The sequence below is a fragment of the Salmo trutta genome, chromosome 13 (genome assembly GCF_901001165.1).
Source record: "Salmo trutta chromosome 13, fSalTru1.1, whole genome shotgun sequence".
Taxonomy (NCBI): domain Eukaryota; kingdom Metazoa; phylum Chordata; class Actinopteri; order Salmoniformes; family Salmonidae; genus Salmo; species Salmo trutta.
Genome location: NC_042969.1, coordinates 49,737,160 through 49,755,578, shown reverse-complemented (window position 1 = coordinate 49,755,578; position 18,419 = coordinate 49,737,160). Strand labels below are relative to the sequence as shown.

Genomic DNA, 18,419 nt, shown 5'->3' with positions numbered 1-18,419 from the left:
TTGGGGGGGGGGGGGGGGGATTCGGCAACTTCGGGCACTTTGGCCCTACAAGCTTTCAGATTTTTGTTTTTATTGAAACACAATTTTACCAGTATTATAATTGTCTTTGATTTGTCTAGAAATAATATCTGATAATGGCTGCGATCGTACTATTCAGGAATGTATATATTTTTGTAATTTTTCTAAGACAGCCATAGACAAATGTCATTTACATCACGTCATTTACATGTAAAGAATAAAAACATATTTAAAAAAAATGTAATCCCCAAAATTGACCCTGAGGACATAGAAGTTCCGTAATTGCAGAATCCCCCACTACACTCACATGACAATCATAGACTGAAATACTGAATTCTTGTGTGTGGAATAGAGAGGTGGTGGGTGCTGTGTGGGTGGGAGGTTCTGTCTGTCTCTGAAGGGGGACTCAAAGAGGAAAACTGTAAAGTCCAGGCACTGCTGCTCTCTTTGTTCTGACTGTTTGCAGTGCTAGTGTTTTTAGTTAATCTGTGTATGTAATCAAACACAAGTCACCTGTGAGAACATTTGATGGATTAGTGCAGTGTTATAAATGGGAGATATTTACTTTTCAACAGTTGTTTAATGTATAGCCTACCTCAAGCTGCCCCCCCTCCAACTCAGAGCACAGAGAATCAGATTGATCAGAACTCACTGGCTCTGGTGGATGGGATACCTCCTGTGTGTCTCAGACAGTCGATGGTCCTAAAGTAATTTGGAGAGGTAAATTGAAGAGGTAAATTTTTTATAAGCTCAGCATAACTACCATTTCTTGCTTTCTCATGTTACCCAAAGCTTAATATCACGTTTCAGGTAAAACCCAGATGCAGACAACGTCGAATTAACAACAGTTTATTTATCCAACAAGGGCAGGCAAAAGACAGGTCAAGGGCAGGCAGGGGTCAGTAATCCAGATAGGTGGGGCAAAGGTACAAGACGGCAGGCAGGCTCAGGGTCAGGGCAGGCAGAAAAGGTCAAAACCGGGAAACCAGGAACAATCGAGAGACATGAACAGAGGGAAACCGATTGGTAGGCTTGACCAAACAAAACAAACTGCCAACAGACAAACAGAGAACACAGGTATAAACACACAGGGGAATAATGGGGAAGATGGGCGACACCTGGAGGGGGGTGGAGACAATCGCAAAACAGGTGAAACAGATCAGGGTGTGACACTTAACATACTTTGTCTCATGGGAATCATCAAAATGTAGGGTGTCAGGGCTTTCAGTGGTCGACCGTCCAACTGCTTCAACTGGAGAAGATTGTTGGCTTCCACGAGGTAACCCTAGGAAGGCAAAGAGAAAAATGTTAGGGAAACAGTGTTCAGTGTTAGGGAAACTAAAACTAGCTTCAAATGCAAATAGTTATTATCTGAGATTTTTCTATTCACCTTAACGGATGGTGACCCCAGCTAGGAGTGAAAGGGCAGCAAGGTTTCCCAGGTCTCGCCTTCCTTGCGTCCTTCTTCCAAACCAAGTCATTCACCCGGATGTCCGGATGTCGAAGCACTTGGTTCCCTTCTTGATTCTCCTCCAGTAGCTCTCCTTCTGTTTCTCCTGCGCCTTGTCGATGTTCAGTCTCACCTTGATTGATAACATACAGCACCGGTCAAAAGTTTGGACACACCTACTCCTCATTCCATGGTTTTTCTTAATTTGTACTATTTTCTACATTGTAGAATGATATTGAAGACCTCAAAACTATGAAATAACACATATGGAATCATGTAGTAACCAAAAAGTGTTAAATGCTTTTCCAACAGTCTTGAAAGAGTTCCAAAATATGCTGAGCACTTGTTGGCTGCTTTTCCTTCACTCTGTGGTCCAACTCATCTCAAACCGTCTCAATTGGGTTGAGGTCGGGTCATTGTGGAGGCCAGGTCAACTGATGCAGCACTCCATCGCTGTATTGCAATCATCTCTGATGGGTGGTCGAATGTTCATAGGCAAGGAATAATTAACTACATCATCTTCACCCTTCAACCAGTATTCTACAAGAGCACAGACACAAGGGACAACAGACACACCGGTCTCTACGTTGCAGGTGAGCTGAAGGTAGTCATCAATGACCTTGGAACACAGATGGTATTTGCACTGGTGACAGACAATGCTGCGAACATGAAGGCTGCTTGGTCTAAAGTGGAGGAGTCCTACCCTCACATCGCACCCATTGGCTGTGCTGCTCATGCATTGAATCTGCTCTTCAAGGACATCATGGCACTGAAAACAATGGATACACTCTACAAGAGAGCCAAGGAAATGGTTAGGTATGTGAAGGGTCATCAAGTTATAGCAGAAATCTACCTCACCAAGCAAAGTGAGAAGAATAAGAGCACCACATTGAAGCTGCCCAGCAACACCCGTTGGGGTGGTGTTCTCATCATGTTTGACAGTCTCCTGGAGGGGAAGGAGTCTTTCCAAGAAATGGCCATATCACAGTCTGCCGATATGGACAGCCCCATCAAGAGTATCCTCCTGGATGATGCATTTTGGAAGAGAGTGGTAAGCTGCCTGAAACTTCTGAAACCTATAGCAGTAGCCATTGCACGGATTGAGAGAGACAATGCCACCCTGTCTGATGTTCAGACTCTGCTTGCAGATGTAAGAAATAAATCCGTACTGCCCTGCCCACTTCACTGTTGCTCCAAACAGAGGAAACTGCAGTTCTGAAATACATCAAAAAGCGTGAAGACTTCTGCCTGAAGCCCATACACACCACAGCGTAAATGTTGGACCCCATGTATGCTGGCAAGAGCATCCTGTCTGGTGCAGAGATCAACAAGGCCTATGGTCTCATCACTACCATGTCTCGCCACCTTGTAGAGGTGTAGAGGCCTTTAAGACAGACAGGCAGGAGGAGGAGGCTCCTTTCCCTACAGCTGGCAATCAAGTCAGCGTCTTTTACTCCTTCACAGCAGGTGTATTCTAGAACGTCATAATTCAGCCCGCCGCAGACGTGATCTCTGGGAGACCTGAAAGGTAGAGACTCATCTTCATGTCTAGAGGGCATTATCTTCATCTATATGCAGCACATAAACTAGACATAGACAAAGTGGAGTCACAATGCTCACACATACAGTTACATCATGATGACACATCTTAATTAAAGAAAGGTAGTAGGATGAAGTTGCCCCTAAACACTGTTCTAAGGTCAGTTTTGCATATCCCCACTAAAGATCTGGGCCCAAGGGCAGCTTCTAACCAGAGTAGAGATAATAAGGGCACTTGCTATACTCACGTGCCGTAGAACTTCCCAGCATGGACGGAGACTGGAATTCCAAAAGGATTGACCTGCCCTGTGAGACAAGTAACATCCCCACATCAAGACAATGTCCTGGCTACATATTCTGTGAAAAGCTCCATCTCAGATCATGCTATTAATCTAAGTGTGATATTTGCAAAACACACACTACGAAAATGTTGTAACTGTATATTGCTTTACAGTAAAAAAAATAAGTAAATTGTAAAGCAATGAATAATTTATCGCTTTAAAATCGCATATTACAACTGCCTATTAGTGACTGAAGTTGATTAGGATAAAACGCATAAAGATAATTCTATGATAAAATGCCTGAAAAACTGAGTAAGGTATGTCAGGAAGCAACGGTACCTATGGCTGCAGTTAGCGCTCCTTAAAGTTCTCTGCAGGCTTAATATCTCCATAGCAACTATAAAAAACACATTCATTAGTATGCCCTAGAAGGCTATACTGTTTAGAGTACCTCATTTCACTGACTTACTATCTATACTGAACAAAAATATAAAGACACAACATGCAACAATTTTACTGAGTTACAGTTCATATGAGGAAATCAGTCACCTGAAATAAATTCATTAGGCCCTAATCTATGGATTTCACATGACTTTGAAGGGCGCAGACATGGGTGGGCCTGGGAGGCCATAGACCCACCCACTTGGGAGCCAGGCCCAGCCAATCAGTGTCACGTCCTGACCAGTAGGGGTCATTTTGTTATTATAGTATGGTCAAGACGTGGCAGGGGTGTGTTTGATTTATGTGTCTTGGGTAATGTTCTATGTTGTCTATTTCTATGTTTGAATGTCTATTTAGTCTATTTCTATGTTCAGGTTTGGTTTGACCTTCAATTGGAAGCAGCTGTTCTTCGTTGGTTCTAATTGGAGGCCATATTTAAGTGGGGGGTTTTTGTCACTGTGTTTGTGGGTAGTTGTTCCATGTATAGCTGTGTAGCCTTACGGGACTGTTTTTCGGCGTTGTTTGTTATTTTTGTTAAGTGTTCACGTTTATCGAAATAAAAAAGGAAGAGGAGCATGATACCCGCTGCGCCTTGGTCCACTTTTTACGACGTGCCTGACAATCAGAATGTGATTTTTTTTTGCACCTGTGTCGTGATCATGCTATTTAATCAGCTTCTTGATATGCCACAAATGTCAGGTGGATGGATTATCTTAGCAAAGGAGAAATGCTCACTAACTGGGATGTAAACACATTTGTGCCCCAAATGTGTGAGAAATAAGCTTTTTGTGTTGGGAAAATTTCTGGGGACTTTTGTTGCATTCATATTTTTGATTAGTGTAGATTGCAGATATCCCTATACAAGCAGAACTCTGTCAGGGAAGTAAGGTACATGATGCACAGGGGTGAAAGTAATGCCCGATGTCCACCAGATGAATAAACGTTTTGTTTTGCCGGATGTCTAACACACATTTTCCATACTTGACGCACATGTACTTCGCTTTTCAACTAGCTACAATGAACAAAAATGTAAACACAACATGTAAAGTGTTGGTCCCCAAATTGTTGCCACAACGTTGGAAGCACAGAATCATCTACAATTTCATTGTATGCTGTAGTGTTAAGATTTCCCTTCACTGGAACTAAGGGGCCTAGCCCAAACCATGAAAAACAGCCCCATACCATTATTCATTCTCCTCCAAACTTTACAGTTGGCACTATGCATTGGAGCAGGTAGCGTTCTCCTGGCATCCGCCAAACCCAGATTCGTCTGTCGTACTGCCAGATGGTGAATCGTGATTCATCACTCCAGAGAAGACGTTTCAACTGCTCCAGAGTCCAATAGCGGCGAGCTTTACACCCCACCAGCCGACGTTTGGCATTGCGCATAGTGATCTTAGGCTGTTCGGCTATGAAACCCATTTCATGAAGCTCCTGATAAACAGTTATTGTGCTGACGTTGCTTCCAGAGGCAGTTCGGAACTCTGTATTGAGTGTTGCAACCAAGGACAGACAATTTTTTTACGCGCTTCAGCACTAGGCGGTCCCGTTCTGTGAGCTTGAAGGACTGTCCACATACAGTACTTTTGTATAAGTAATGTAGTTTGGAAAGCAAATGGCTATTGCTGTAAAGAGAGGGCAATGAAAAAAACTCTAATCTGTCTTGAAAGTTATCAAAATTCTCAACTTAATTGAGCGAACAGTAGGCCTAAAGCCCATCTTAGGATATTGGCACCAGCAGACATTTTGAGTTGAAGTTGAATTGAACAGTATACTGTAAAACAATCAGCATGGGGAAAGACCCATTGAAATCACATAGAATGTATGTGTTGCCAGCCTAGGGTCACACACTACTCAAAGCAATTTTATAACTTTTATTATTCAAAAACATAAAATACCTTGTTTTTTACGCCGGCACCGTAGCCTAGTGGTTAGAGCGTTGGACTAGTAACCGAAAGGTTGCAATCCCCGAGCTGACAAGGTACAAATCTGTCGTTCTGCCCCTGAACAAGGCAGTTAACCCGCTGTTCCTAGGCCGTCATTGAAAATAAGAATTTGTTCTTAACTGACTTGCCTAGTTAAAAAATATTAATAATACCATGACATGATATTTTGGCCATACCACCAAGCCCTAATCAGATATTGTTTTTATTGATCTGTTTGTAAGTGTCAGTAGAGTAGACAACCTAGTCATTTGTCTAATCAAAAAATATTATTTCAATGTCTCCAGTCATATAAAGTGAAGTAGAATTACATGAAATGTGTTTATAAAAGGCCAAATTCTTCACATGCAAAGAAAATATACTGCTCAAAAAAATAAAGGGAACACTTAAACAACACATCCTAGATCTGAATGAAAGAAATAATCTTATTAAATACTTTTTTCTTTACATAGTTGAATGTGCTGACAAGAAAATCGCACAAAAATAATCAATGGAAATTTAATTTATCAACCCATGGAGGTCTGGTTTTTGGAGTCACACTCAAAATGAAAGTGGAAAACCACACTACAGGCTGATCCAACTTTGATGTAATGTCCTTAAAACAAGTCAAAATGAGGCTCAGTAGTGTGTGTGGCCTCCACGTGCCTGTATGACCTCCCTACAACGCCTGGGCATGCTCCTGATGAGGTGGCGGTTGGTCTCCTGAGGGATCTCCTCCCAGACCTGGACTAAAGCATCCGCCAACTCCTGGACAGTCTGTGGTGCAACGTGGCGTTGGTGGATGGAGCGAGACATGATGTCCCAGATGTGCTCAACTGGATTCAGGTCTGGGGAACGGGCGGGCCAGTCCATAGCATCAATACCTTCCTCTTGCAGGAACTGCTGACACACTCCAGCCACATGAGGTCTAGCATTGTCTTGCATTAGGAGGAACCCAGGGCCAACCGCACCAGCATATGGTCTCACAAGGGGTCTGAGGATCTCATCTCGGTACCTAATGGCAGTCAGGCTACCTCTGGCGAGCACATGGAGGGCTGTGCGGCCCCCTAAAGAAATGTCACCCCACACCATGACTGACCCACCGCCAAACCGGTCATGCTGGAGGATGTTGCAGGCAGCAGAACGTTCTCCACGGTGTCTCCAGACTCTGTCACGTCTGTCACGTGCTCAGTGTGAACCTGCTTTCATCTGTGAAGAGCACAGGGCGCCAGTGGCGAATTTGTCAATCTTGGTGTTCTCTGGCAAATGCCAAACGTCCTGCACGGTGTTGGGCTGTAAGCACAACCCCCACCTGTGGACGTCGGGCCCTCATACCACCCTCATGGAGTCTGTTGTAAATGGTTTGTCCTCTGACAAATCAATTGTAAATTTCGGTGTTCCTCAAGGTTCTGTTTTAGGACCACTATTGTTTTCACTATATATTTTAACTCTTGGGGATGTCATTCGAAAACATAATGTTAAATTTCACTGCTATGCGGGCGACACACAGCTGTACATTTCAATGAAACATGGTGAAGCCCCAAAATTGCCCTCGCTAGAAGCCTGTGTTTCAGACAAAAAGAAGTGGATGGCTGCAAACTTTCTACTTTTAAACTCGGACAAAACAGAGATGCTTGTTCTAGGTCCCAAGAAACAAAGAGATCTTCTGTTGAATCTGACAATTAATCTGGATGGTTGTACAGTCGTCTCAAATAAAACTGTGAAGGACCTCGGCGTTACTCTGGACCCTGATCTCTCTTTTGAAGAACATATCAAGACTGTTTCAAGGACAGCTTTTTTCCATCTACGTAACTTTGCAAAAATCTGAAACTTTCTGTCCAAAAATGACGCAGAAAAATTAATCCATGTTTTTGTTACTTCTAGGATGGACTACTGCAATGCTCTACTTTCCGGCTACCCGGATAAAGCACTAAACAAACTTCAGTTAGTGCTAAATACGGCTGCTAGAATCCTGACTAGAACCAAAAAATTTGATCATATTACTCCAGTGCTAGCCTCCCTACACTGGCTTCCTGTTAAGGCAAGGGCTGATTTCAAGGTTTTACTGCTAACCTACAAAGCATTACATGGGCTTGCTCCTACCTATCTTTCCGATTTGGTCCTGCCGTACATACCTACACGTACGCTACGGTCACAAGACGCAGGCCTCCTAATTGTCCCTAGAATTTATAAAAAAACGGCTGGAGGTAGGGCTTTCTCCTATAGAGCTCAATTTTTAGGGAATGGTCTGCCTACCCATGTGAGAGACGCAGACTCAGTCTCAACCTTTAAGTCTTTACTGAAGACACATCTCTTCAGTAGGTCCTATGATTAAGTATAGTCTGGCCCAGGAGTGTGAAGGTGAACGGAAAGGCTGGAGCAACGATCCGCCCTTGCTGTCTCTGCCTTGCCGGTTCCCCTCTCTCCACTGGGATTCTCTGCCTCTAACCCTATTACAGGGGCTGAGTAACTGGCGTACTCGTGTTCTTCCATGCCGTCCATGGGAGGGGTGCGTCACTTGAGTGGGCTGAGTCACTGACGTGGTCTTCCTGTCTGGATTGGAGCCCCCCCCTTGGGTTGTGCCGTGGCGGAGATCTTTGTGGACTATATTCGGCCTTGTCTTAGGACAGTAAGTTGATGGTTGGAGACATCCCTCTAGTGGTGTGGGGGCTGTGCTTTGGCAAAGTGGGTGGGGTTATATCCTGCCTGTTTGGCCCTGTCCGGGGGTTTCATCGGATGGGGCCACAGTGTCTCCTGATCCCTCCTGTCTCAGCCTCCAGTATTTATGCTGCAGTAGTTTGTGTCGGGGGGCTAGGGTCAGTCTGTTACATCTGGAGTATTTCTCTTGTCTTATCCGGTGTCCTGTGTGAATTTAAATATGCTCTCTAATTCTCTTTCTTTCTCTCGCAGGACCTGAGCCCTAGGACCATGCCTCAGGACTACCTGGCATGATGACTCCTTGCTGTCCCCAGTCCACCTGGCCGTGCTGCTGCTCCAGTTTCAACTGTTCTGCCTGCGGCTATGGAACACTGACCTGTTCACCGGACGTGCTTGTTGCACCCTCGAGAACTACTATGATTATTATTATTTGACCATGCTGGTCATTTATGAACATTTTAACATCTTGACCATGTTCTGTTATAATATCCACCCGGCACAGCAAGAAGAGGACTGGCCACCCCTCATAGCCTGGTTCCTCTCTAGGTTTCTTCCTAGGTTTTTGGCCTTTCTAGGGAGTTTTTCCTAGGGAGTTTTTCCTAGCCACCGTGCTTCTTTCACATGCATTGCTTGCTGTTTGGGGTTTTAGGCTGGGTTTCTGTACAGCACTTTGAGATATCAGCTGATGTACGAAGGGGTATATAAAATACATTTGATTTGATTTGTTTCTGACCGTTTGAGCAGACACATGCACATTTGTGGCCTGCTGGAGGTCATTTTGCAGGGCTCTGGCAGTGCTTCTCCTGCTCCTCCTTGCACAAAGGCGGAGGTAGCGGTCCTGCTGCTGGGTTGTTGCCCTCCTACGGCCTCCTCCACGTCTCCTGATGTACTGGCCTGTCTCCTGGTAGCGCCTCCATGCTCTGGACACTACGCTGACAGACACAGCAAACCTTCTTGCTACAGCTCGCATTGATGTGCCATCCTGGATGAGTTGCACTACCTGAGTCACTTGTGTGGGTTGTAGACTCCGTCTCATGCTACCACTAGAGTGAAAGCACCGCCAGCATTCAAAAGTGACCAAAACATCAGCCAGGAAGCATAGGAACTGAGAAGTGGTCTGTGGTCACCACCTGCAGAACCACTCCTTTATTGGGGGTGTCTTGCTAATTGCCTATAATTTCCACCTGTTGTCTATTCCATTTGCACAACAGCATGTGAAATGTATTGTCAATCAGTGTTGCTTCCTAAGTGGACAGTATGATTTCACAGAAGTGTGATTGACTTGGAGTTACATTGTGTTGTTTAAGTGTTCCCTTTATTTTTTGAGCAGTGTATAATAAATGTATCTGCTATTGCCTAGGCCAACTCTTCCCCACTACGCGCTCAGCCAAGCATTGAACGGTCATTTTGTGAACAGTGATTGAGTTATATTAGCCTAAATTATGAATATCCAATGCACTGATCACATTAGGAATAGCAGGCTATCTTACATACGTCTGCAAATGTGATGGTGCATATAATGCTTTATTATAAAGGTGCATTTCTATGGTGAACATTAGCTTCCCCAAACTTGAAACTCACGCGCAGCCTATGAGTGGACACATCAATTCTGTCCTAATGACAATCGGCAAATATCATTAAACTTTTTGGTGTTTTGTGTAACAGATGTCTCTTTGCATTCACAACTGTTTGGAGGCTTGAAATATGTTGGAAGTGGATGAATGTGCGCTGCTAGCCTGGTAAAGGAGCCCTTTGAAGTGACTGTTTGACAATCAGATGAAAACATCAAAACTGGTTGTGTTTATGCCACAATAAAAGGTAATGCATTTTAAATGTGAAATGACAAATCTTTACAACTATGTCCACAGAGATGCAATTGATTTAATACTAGGGATTGTATATGTAAAAATATAGCAAGCGTGTGCACATATAGGTCCCGTACCGGGAATAAATGAATTATACTTTTACTCCGATGATGCATAAACGCTCAAGTCCAAACCACAGAACAATTAGTAATAATGAATTCCACTGGGGATTATCGTAACTGAAGAAGAGCCCACATTACAATACTATCTCTGCTGTATACTGTACACACATCAATCTGAGAGGCAGAATAGTAGCCCACACGGCACTACACCTCTCAACAGCTGGCTCCATTTAATTTATACAAACAGATGCAAGAGATGACAGTGCTTTCCACTTACCATGTGCGCTGTAGCAGGGTAGAGTCAGAAGAACTGCACAAATGAAACAAACAAATGATAAGGAAAGGAAAGGAAGTCCAGAGATTGTACACACAAATTCGAGCAAATGTGCAGAGTTTGGTAGTGATGGTCACATACCAAACATCAGTAGTGGAGTTGTCATGGTGTTTCTTTCCATAAAGCAGTCTCATTCATAGGTGAAAAACTAAGATGCACTGAGATAAGTAGTCCAATTCAGCCCCACCTACAAGCACCTAGTGGTGGGGAGTCAACTTCTGCAACGAATCGACTCCTCGATTTTTGCAAGGGTGGAAACTACACTACATCACCAAAAGTATGTGGACACCCCTTCAAATTAGTGGATTCGGCTATTTCAGCCACACACCACCATGCAATCTCCATGGACAAACATTGGCAGTAGAATGGCAGTACTGAAGAGCTCAGTGACTTTCAAAGTGGCACTGTCATAGGATGCCACCATTCCCACAAGTCAGTTCGTCAAATTTCTTCTCAGCTAGAGCTGCCCCGGTCAACAATTCTCTCAACCAGCTTCACCTGGAATGCTTTTCCAACAGTCTTGAAGGAGTTCCCAAATAGGCTGAGTACTTGTTGGCTGCTTTTCCTTCACTCTGCGGTCCAACTCATCCCAAACCATCTCAATTGGGTTGAGGCCAGGTGATTGTGGAAGCCAGGTCATCTGATGCAGCCCTCCATCACTCTCGTTCTTGGTCAAATAGCCCTTACACATCCTGGAGGTGTGTTGGGTCATTGTCCTGTTGAAAAAAAAATGATAGTCCCACTAAGCGCAAACCAGATGGGATATCGCTGCAGAATGCTGTGGTAGCCATGCTTGTTAAGTGTGCCTTGAATTCAAAATAAATCCCTGACAGTGTCACCAGCAAAGCACCCCCACACCATCTCCTCCATGCTTCACGGTGGGAACCACACATGCGGAGATCATCCGTTCACCTACTCTGCGTCTCACAAAGACACGGCGGTTGGAACAAAAAAAATCTCAAATTTGGACTCATCAGACCAAAGGACAGATTTCCACCGGTCTAATGTCCATTGCTCGTGTTTCTTGGCCCAAGCAAGTTTCTTCTTATTATTGGTGTCCTTTAGTAGTGGTTTCTTCGCAGCAATTCAACCATGAAGGCCTGATTCATGCAGTCTCCTCTGAACAGTTGATGTTGAGATGTGTCTGTTACTTGAACTCTGTGAAGCATTTATTTGGGCTGCAATCTGAGGTGCAATTAAATCTAATGAACTTTTCCTCTGCAGCAGAGATAACTCTGGGCCTTCCTTTCCTGTGGCGGTTCTCATGAGAGCCAGTTTCATCATAGCGCTTGATGGTTTTTGCGACTGCACTTGAAGAAACTTTGAAAGTCCTTGAAATTTTCCGGATTGACTGAACTTCATGTCTTAAAGTAATGATGGACTGTTGTTTCTCTTTGCTTCTTTGAGCTGTTCTTGCTATAATATGGACTTGGTATTTTACCAAATCTGAATACCAGCCCTACCTTGTCACAACACATCTAATTGGCTCAAACATATTAAGAAGGAAAGGAATTCCACAATGTTATTTGACGTGTATCTTTTTGACACGCAAAGACCCAAACTGCGTTACATATTGACGTGTCAAAAAAGATTCACGTCAAAATAACATTATTTGACGTGTCATATAACACTATTTGAGCTTGTTGACCAATCAGGACCTGAATTTGACTGCACGTCACGTAATAATTGAACGTGTTCATACATTTTTTACATAGTTATTACACATTAATTACACTATCACTCATACTTCATTTCACAACGATTCATCGATACCTATGGTATGATGCTGGTAAAGTTGTCTCGCGCACCTGCCCTTACCCAAGCTTTGGACTAGTGATGGATCATTCGCGAACGAGTCGGCTCTAAGAGCCAGCTCTTGTAGATGAACGTTGGGAGCCGGCTCGCATATCAGAAGAGCCAAATGTATTTATAAAATGTCAACAACAAAAAAATAAGATATGAATATATATATATATATTTAAATGAATAGAATTAACAAATTCAAAGAACGAGAAAAAAAATAAAAAATAATAATAATATAGGCCTAAATGGTCAAGCGCACACATTCGTTCTGACTGTCTGCTCTGACTAACAGCCTCACCTGTTGTTCCTGTCAATCAGACACGCAGTGTCAACCAATGAACCAAAGATGCGTGAGGGAGGCCAGAGCCAACTCACTCACAGTCACACACTTTTAGCAGCCGAGGAGAGAGGAAGGACAGCTGAGAAAACAATGTTATGGGTGTAAGATGGCACAGTGCTGCCATCTGTTGGTAAATGTTAATTACTGCAACACCAGTGTTTTTACCGGTGTGCTTGAAATACCCGGATGTATTGCAATATACTGAACAAGACTGGTTACTCGCATCAATGCCTCTGTCTCGTCATTTAACATTCAAACATGCTGTCAGAGTCGGATAACTAACCATGCTTTCCGCAAATTAGAGTCACCTGTTCTGGTTTACCCCCCAACAATGCTTATTTGAGTAAAACTTCGCCGGACTTGTCCTTAGCTAGAGTGAGTTTGCTAGTTAGCTTCAGTGTTGTTAGCACCGGTTAGACATGGCAGCGAACATTCCCTCTCCCGCCGTTATGAAGCTCAGCGGAGATTGGAGCACAAACTGGGTTACGTTTAGAGGTGAATGGGAGGACTATGCACTAGCAACGGGACTTCGGGAAAAGGACGATGAGGTAGTGGCTGCCACTTTGAGGACTATAATGGGAACTGAATGCCGACACGTATACAAACACAACCTGAACCTAACAGCAGTTCAGCAAGGTAACGCTACAGCTTTTCTTGATGCTCTTGAACATTACTTTAAGCCAGCAAAGAACGTTATCTACGAGCGTTATGTTTTCGGTTGTTGCAAACAGGAGGACGGGGAGTCCATTGACAACTTTGTCACTAGGCTAAGGGAAAAGGCAACTACATGTGACAATGGGGGTGGGTATAATTTGTGGAACGTTCCAACAGGAATCCGTTCCAAAAACTCCGTAAATGTCAAGGTTGCCAACCAACAACGCATACAAAGTCGTATAACGGTAGAACGAGATACCGGGTAGAGAGTGGGCTATGTAATTACGTTTTTCACTCACCACGTTTATCCCGAAAAATGTCTCTTCGTTCTGGTAGCCTCCACCATTCCTCGTTCGTTGGTTTAGTTGTTATTTCCGGTGTTCCTGCATTCGCTGGTGAACTCTGTTGCGCTTCAATTAGGGAATCGCTATGGTTGAAATGTACCTAGTGACTGCCGGCCCCAGTATTTTATTAGCTAGTTGGATTGTACACAATTGTTACCGATGATACTGTATATACCAGCCTACTCGTATTACAGAAACATACATTGTATTTTGCCAAGTTCTCTCTGTGTTAATCCTGTTTCCCAAATATCAGCTAACTTGTGTCTGTGTCGATGTTGTTTAGTTCAACTTGCCTAGTTAAATAAAGATTAAATAAATTACAACGTATAAAATATGCTTTGACCTATTTCAGGTAACCTAAAGATGCTTGATTCACTATAGTTGCTTTTGAAGAACTTTCCAGTCGTTTGTGCTTTACATTCCGATTTTTTAACGTCTGTTTATTGGACATATATATTAGTGTCTAATAAAAAAGGGCAACGTATGTAAAGCATCCCATCTGTTTTAAGGCTAGTGTGTGCGCGTGGTGTAGTTCCTCTTAATGCCCACTAGGTGTCAGCACAGCTTCAATAATGTCACACCAGGGTCACAACATGTTTTCATGTGTAACCTTAGTGAAATGCTGACTTACAAGCCCTTAACCAACAATTTCGTTTTAAGAAAAATGTGTTAAGTAAAAAATAAGAGATAAAATTAACAAATATTTAAAGAGCAGTAGTAAAATCAAAATAGCGAGGCTATATACATAGGTACCGGTTTGTCGAGGTAATTGAGGTGTTCCTTTCAATTCCAGTGGTGTAAATTACTTAACAAAAAAATTATTTAAACTACTCCACTACATTCCGTTTATATATCGGTTTATTTTGTATCTGTACTTTTACTCTCTGTTTCTTTACAACTTGAAATTTTACTTCACTACATTTCTAAATAAAATAATGTATTTTTTACTCTATACAGTTTCCCTGGCACACAAAAGTACTTGTTTCATTTCAAATGCTGAGCCGGACAGGAAAATGGTCCAATTCACACACTTATCAAGAGAACATCCCTGGTCATCCCTACTGCCTCAGATCTAGCGGACTCACTAAACACATGCTTCATTTGTAAATTATGTCTGATTGTTGGAGTGTTCCCCTGGTTATTTCTTAAATAAAATAACAACAGAATCGTGCTGTCTGGTTTGCTTAATATATGGAAGGTCAAATAATTTATACTTTTACCACTGATACTTAAGTATATTTTAGCAATGACATTTACTTAGTATTTTACTGGGTGACTTTCACTTTTACTTGAGTCATTTTCTATTAAAGTCATCTTATTATTGTACCTTTTTCCCTTCATTTGCCTACTACTGTCTATAAGCAATCATAACGTGGGTTTTTTCTTGGGGACCAGGTATCGGAACGCCTTTGAAGGGTCTACAAAGCATGCCCCCCCAGGTAAAAGTTGCGTTTTGCAGAGATAGTTGGTATCAAATCCATCTTAGTTTGTTACTCCATGACATAATCTGATATCGCAACACTATTGAAATGACATACTTTACAATGTGACTGGAGTCTTAGACCATTTCTTTTGCTCTTCCTCTGACATCGCCTAGTATATACAGTAGATCCCGGATGGCAGTAAGCTTCTACTCAATGATGTACTCGGCCGTACGCAATCACATTTTATTCATTAAGCCCTTTCAACATCAGTGATGTCAAAGTGCTGTACAGAAACCCAGCTTAAAACCCCAAACAGCAAGCAATGCAGATGCACGGTGGCTAGGAAAAACTCCCTAGAAAGGCAGGAACCTAGGAAGAAACCTAGAGGAACCAGGCTCTGAGGGGTATCCAGTCCTCTTCTGGCTGTGCCGGGTGGAGATTATAACAGTACATGGGCAAATGTTCATAGATGACCAGCAGGCTCAAATAATAATAATCACAGTGGTTCAAGAGGGTGCAACAGGTCAGCATCTCAGGAGTAAATGTCAGGTCTGAGACAAGGTAGTACGTCTGGTGAACAGGTCAGGGTTCCGTAGCCGCAGGCAGAACAGTTGAAACTGGAGCAGCAGCATGACCAGGTGGACTGGGGACAGCAAGGAGTGATCAGGCCAGGTAGTCCTGAGACGTGGTCCCAGGTCCTCCGGGATAGAAGGGAGAGGGAGAGAGTGAATTAGAGGGAGCATACTTAAATTCACACGGGACACTGGATACGACAGGATAAATACTCCAGGTATATCTGACTGACCCTAACCCCCCTACACAAACTATTGCAACGTAAATAATGGGGGCTGAGACAGGAGTGGTCGGGAGACACTTTTGAATGCGAGAAACTCCCCAAATACAAGTGTGGCAAGCTTGTAGCATCAGACCCAAGGCTGTAATCGCTGCCAAAGGTGTTTCAACAAAGTACTCAGTAAAGGGTCTGTATACCTATGTAAATTTAATCAAATTTTGATTTAATAAATTGGAAATCATTTCTAAATGTCACACCCTGATCTCTTTCACCTTTCTTGTGATGGTCTCCACCCCCTCCAGGTGTCGCTTATTATCCCTAGTCTCTCTGTGCCAGTTCGTCTTGTATGCTTTTAAAGGCAACCAGCGTTTCCCTTACTCCTGCTTCTATTCTCTTTCGCTAGTCCTCACTTTTTTTTACCCTTGTCTGTTTTCTGGACTCCATACCTGCCTGCCTGACCATTCTGCTTGCCCTGACCTCGAGCCTGCCTGCCACTCTGTACCTCCTGGACTCTGAACTGGTTGACATTTTGCCTTTCCACGACCACTCTTGCCTAGCCCTTTAGGATTGTTTAATAAATATCAAGACTCAAACCATCTGCCTCCCGTGTCTGCATCTGGGTCTCGCTTTGTGCTCTTATACTAAACCTGCTTTTGCTTTGACATTGTTCGCTATTGTGTGTAGATTGATGAGAAAACCAATGTAATCAATTGTAGAAGGCTGTAACGTAACAAAATGTCACAAGTCAAGGGGTCTGAATACTTTCCGAAGTGCTGTAAATATTGACAAGTCACCTTGTACCAAATGTTTTAAACCATAGTTAAATTCAGAAATGGTAGGTTGAGACTAATACAGTCAGGATAGTATAACTTATCCCATCATACCCAAGACATTTAGTACAGTCTTCCAATACATTAGATTAATCAAGAGTCAATATCTTAATACCATTATGATAATTAAGGCTTTTTAATGCCACTGATGGTGAAAAAGGAATTTGGTGAACGTTCTTTGTAGAAGTTGCAGAAAGGAAAATACCTACTGTAGCTATGTAGGCTTCCTGCTGGTTGCCAATTGTCACTCAAAAACCATAAGAATAGGTTGTTTTTTAAATTACAAATGAAACTAGCATGTGCATATCTCTAAGAACCTAGAGGTATATTTCAGTCAGAACTCAAAACGAAACCAAAAAAACAAGTTCACTGAAATCCACTATCATTTGCTTATGCCAGCTTAACCATAACCCATCTATACAGTTCAGTATTGCAATATCGGGGTACTGTTACTTTAATTACATTTTACTATATTAAAAAAAATGACCGGGGGGGAATTGTGACCCTTGATCTAGATGGCCGCATGAACTAAGAGCTCCGCACAAGTAGTTTCCAATTCCTAATCTTACCTCCACTTCAAGTTAAAACTCCTTTTAGCTTTAGTCAAAAAGTCATGGCGGCTACAAAAGGCGATTGTTACAGGTTTTTACCCTGACTTGAGCATTAGCGGCGGAAAAAGACTCCAAGAAGCAGCTAGCTTTAGAAAAAGCTAGCGCAATTAGCCAGGAGCAAGAGGACCTGTTCCCCCACAAGGCCCAACCTCGCACTCTGTCGAAGACATCCTTTCTGAACTGCGATCCCAACGTACAGAATTCAACATTAAATTAGATGCCATTAACTCTCAGCTCAGTGCGATAGGGGGCAAGGTGACAATCCTGGAAAATGCTTTGCCTGACATCAACAACCATCAAAGCGGGGCGAATCCTATCCATGGAAAACTTACTGACAGACTCCATGGAAACAATAGCATATGCTAAAAAGAAAATAGAGCATCTGGAAGAGGAAACAGGGGGCGAAGGAATAACAGTGCTCTATTAAACCAGGCCGAAAAAGAGCAAAACATGCCAATGATCCGCTACCTACAACACAAACTCCCCGACACCGACAGGCCCATAGAACTCGAGAGAGCTCACCGAGCACTGAGGCCCCCACCAGCAGCCAGACAACCACCGCACCCAATCACCATACGTTTCCTGAGATTCACCGACAAGGAACGAGTCCTACAGGCGGCGAAAATCAACACCATTAGTGGGAAACACCAAACTCACTTTACACCAGGACCTGTTAGCTGGAATATGCCGAGAGTTTGACGAGGTGAAGAAATACTCCATTGACCGAGGCATCTTTAGGGGATTCAAATACCCAAACGAGCTCAGGATTCTTCACCAAGGAGCCCTGCGACACTTCAACTCCCTAGGAGGCAAAAAGTTTTTTGAAAGACAATCCTGGTCAATGAGAAATGGACCAATGACTAAATGCGATTACTGTTATTACTAAAAGGAGAGAAGACAACATATAGCCGACATCCAAAAACCCACCCGCCCCGCTAAATGTCATTATAGCCGTCTAATCTATATTTATTTTCCTTTAGCTGAGAGGGATAGGTTCTATCGCCTAACCTAGGCCTACTAACGTTTCAGCCTACTTTTATTTCCCTTTTT

At 43.1% G+C, this 18,419-nt stretch overlaps 1 long non-coding RNA gene across 3 annotated transcripts; it reads right to left on the bottom strand.

Moving 5' to 3' along the window:
• Positions 1 to 2: 2 nt before the first annotated feature.
• Positions 3 to 13,745, bottom strand: LOC115205935 (uncharacterized). Of its 3 annotated transcripts, none has more exons than XR_003880708.1 (6): positions 13,667 to 13,745; positions 10,514 to 10,546; positions 3,256 to 3,313; positions 1,409 to 1,601; positions 1,201 to 1,303; positions 3 to 720 (listed from the first exon to the last, which is right to left on the bottom strand). It is a non-coding gene; the product is annotated as an uncharacterized LOC115205935 (long non-coding RNA). The 3 variants fall into 3 exon arrangements; XR_003880709.1 differs by lacking the exon at positions 13,667 to 13,745 and adding an exon at positions 10,652 to 10,829; XR_003880710.1 differs by lacking the exon at positions 10,514 to 10,546.
• Between the last annotated feature and the right edge of the window lie 4,674 nt (positions 13,746 to 18,419).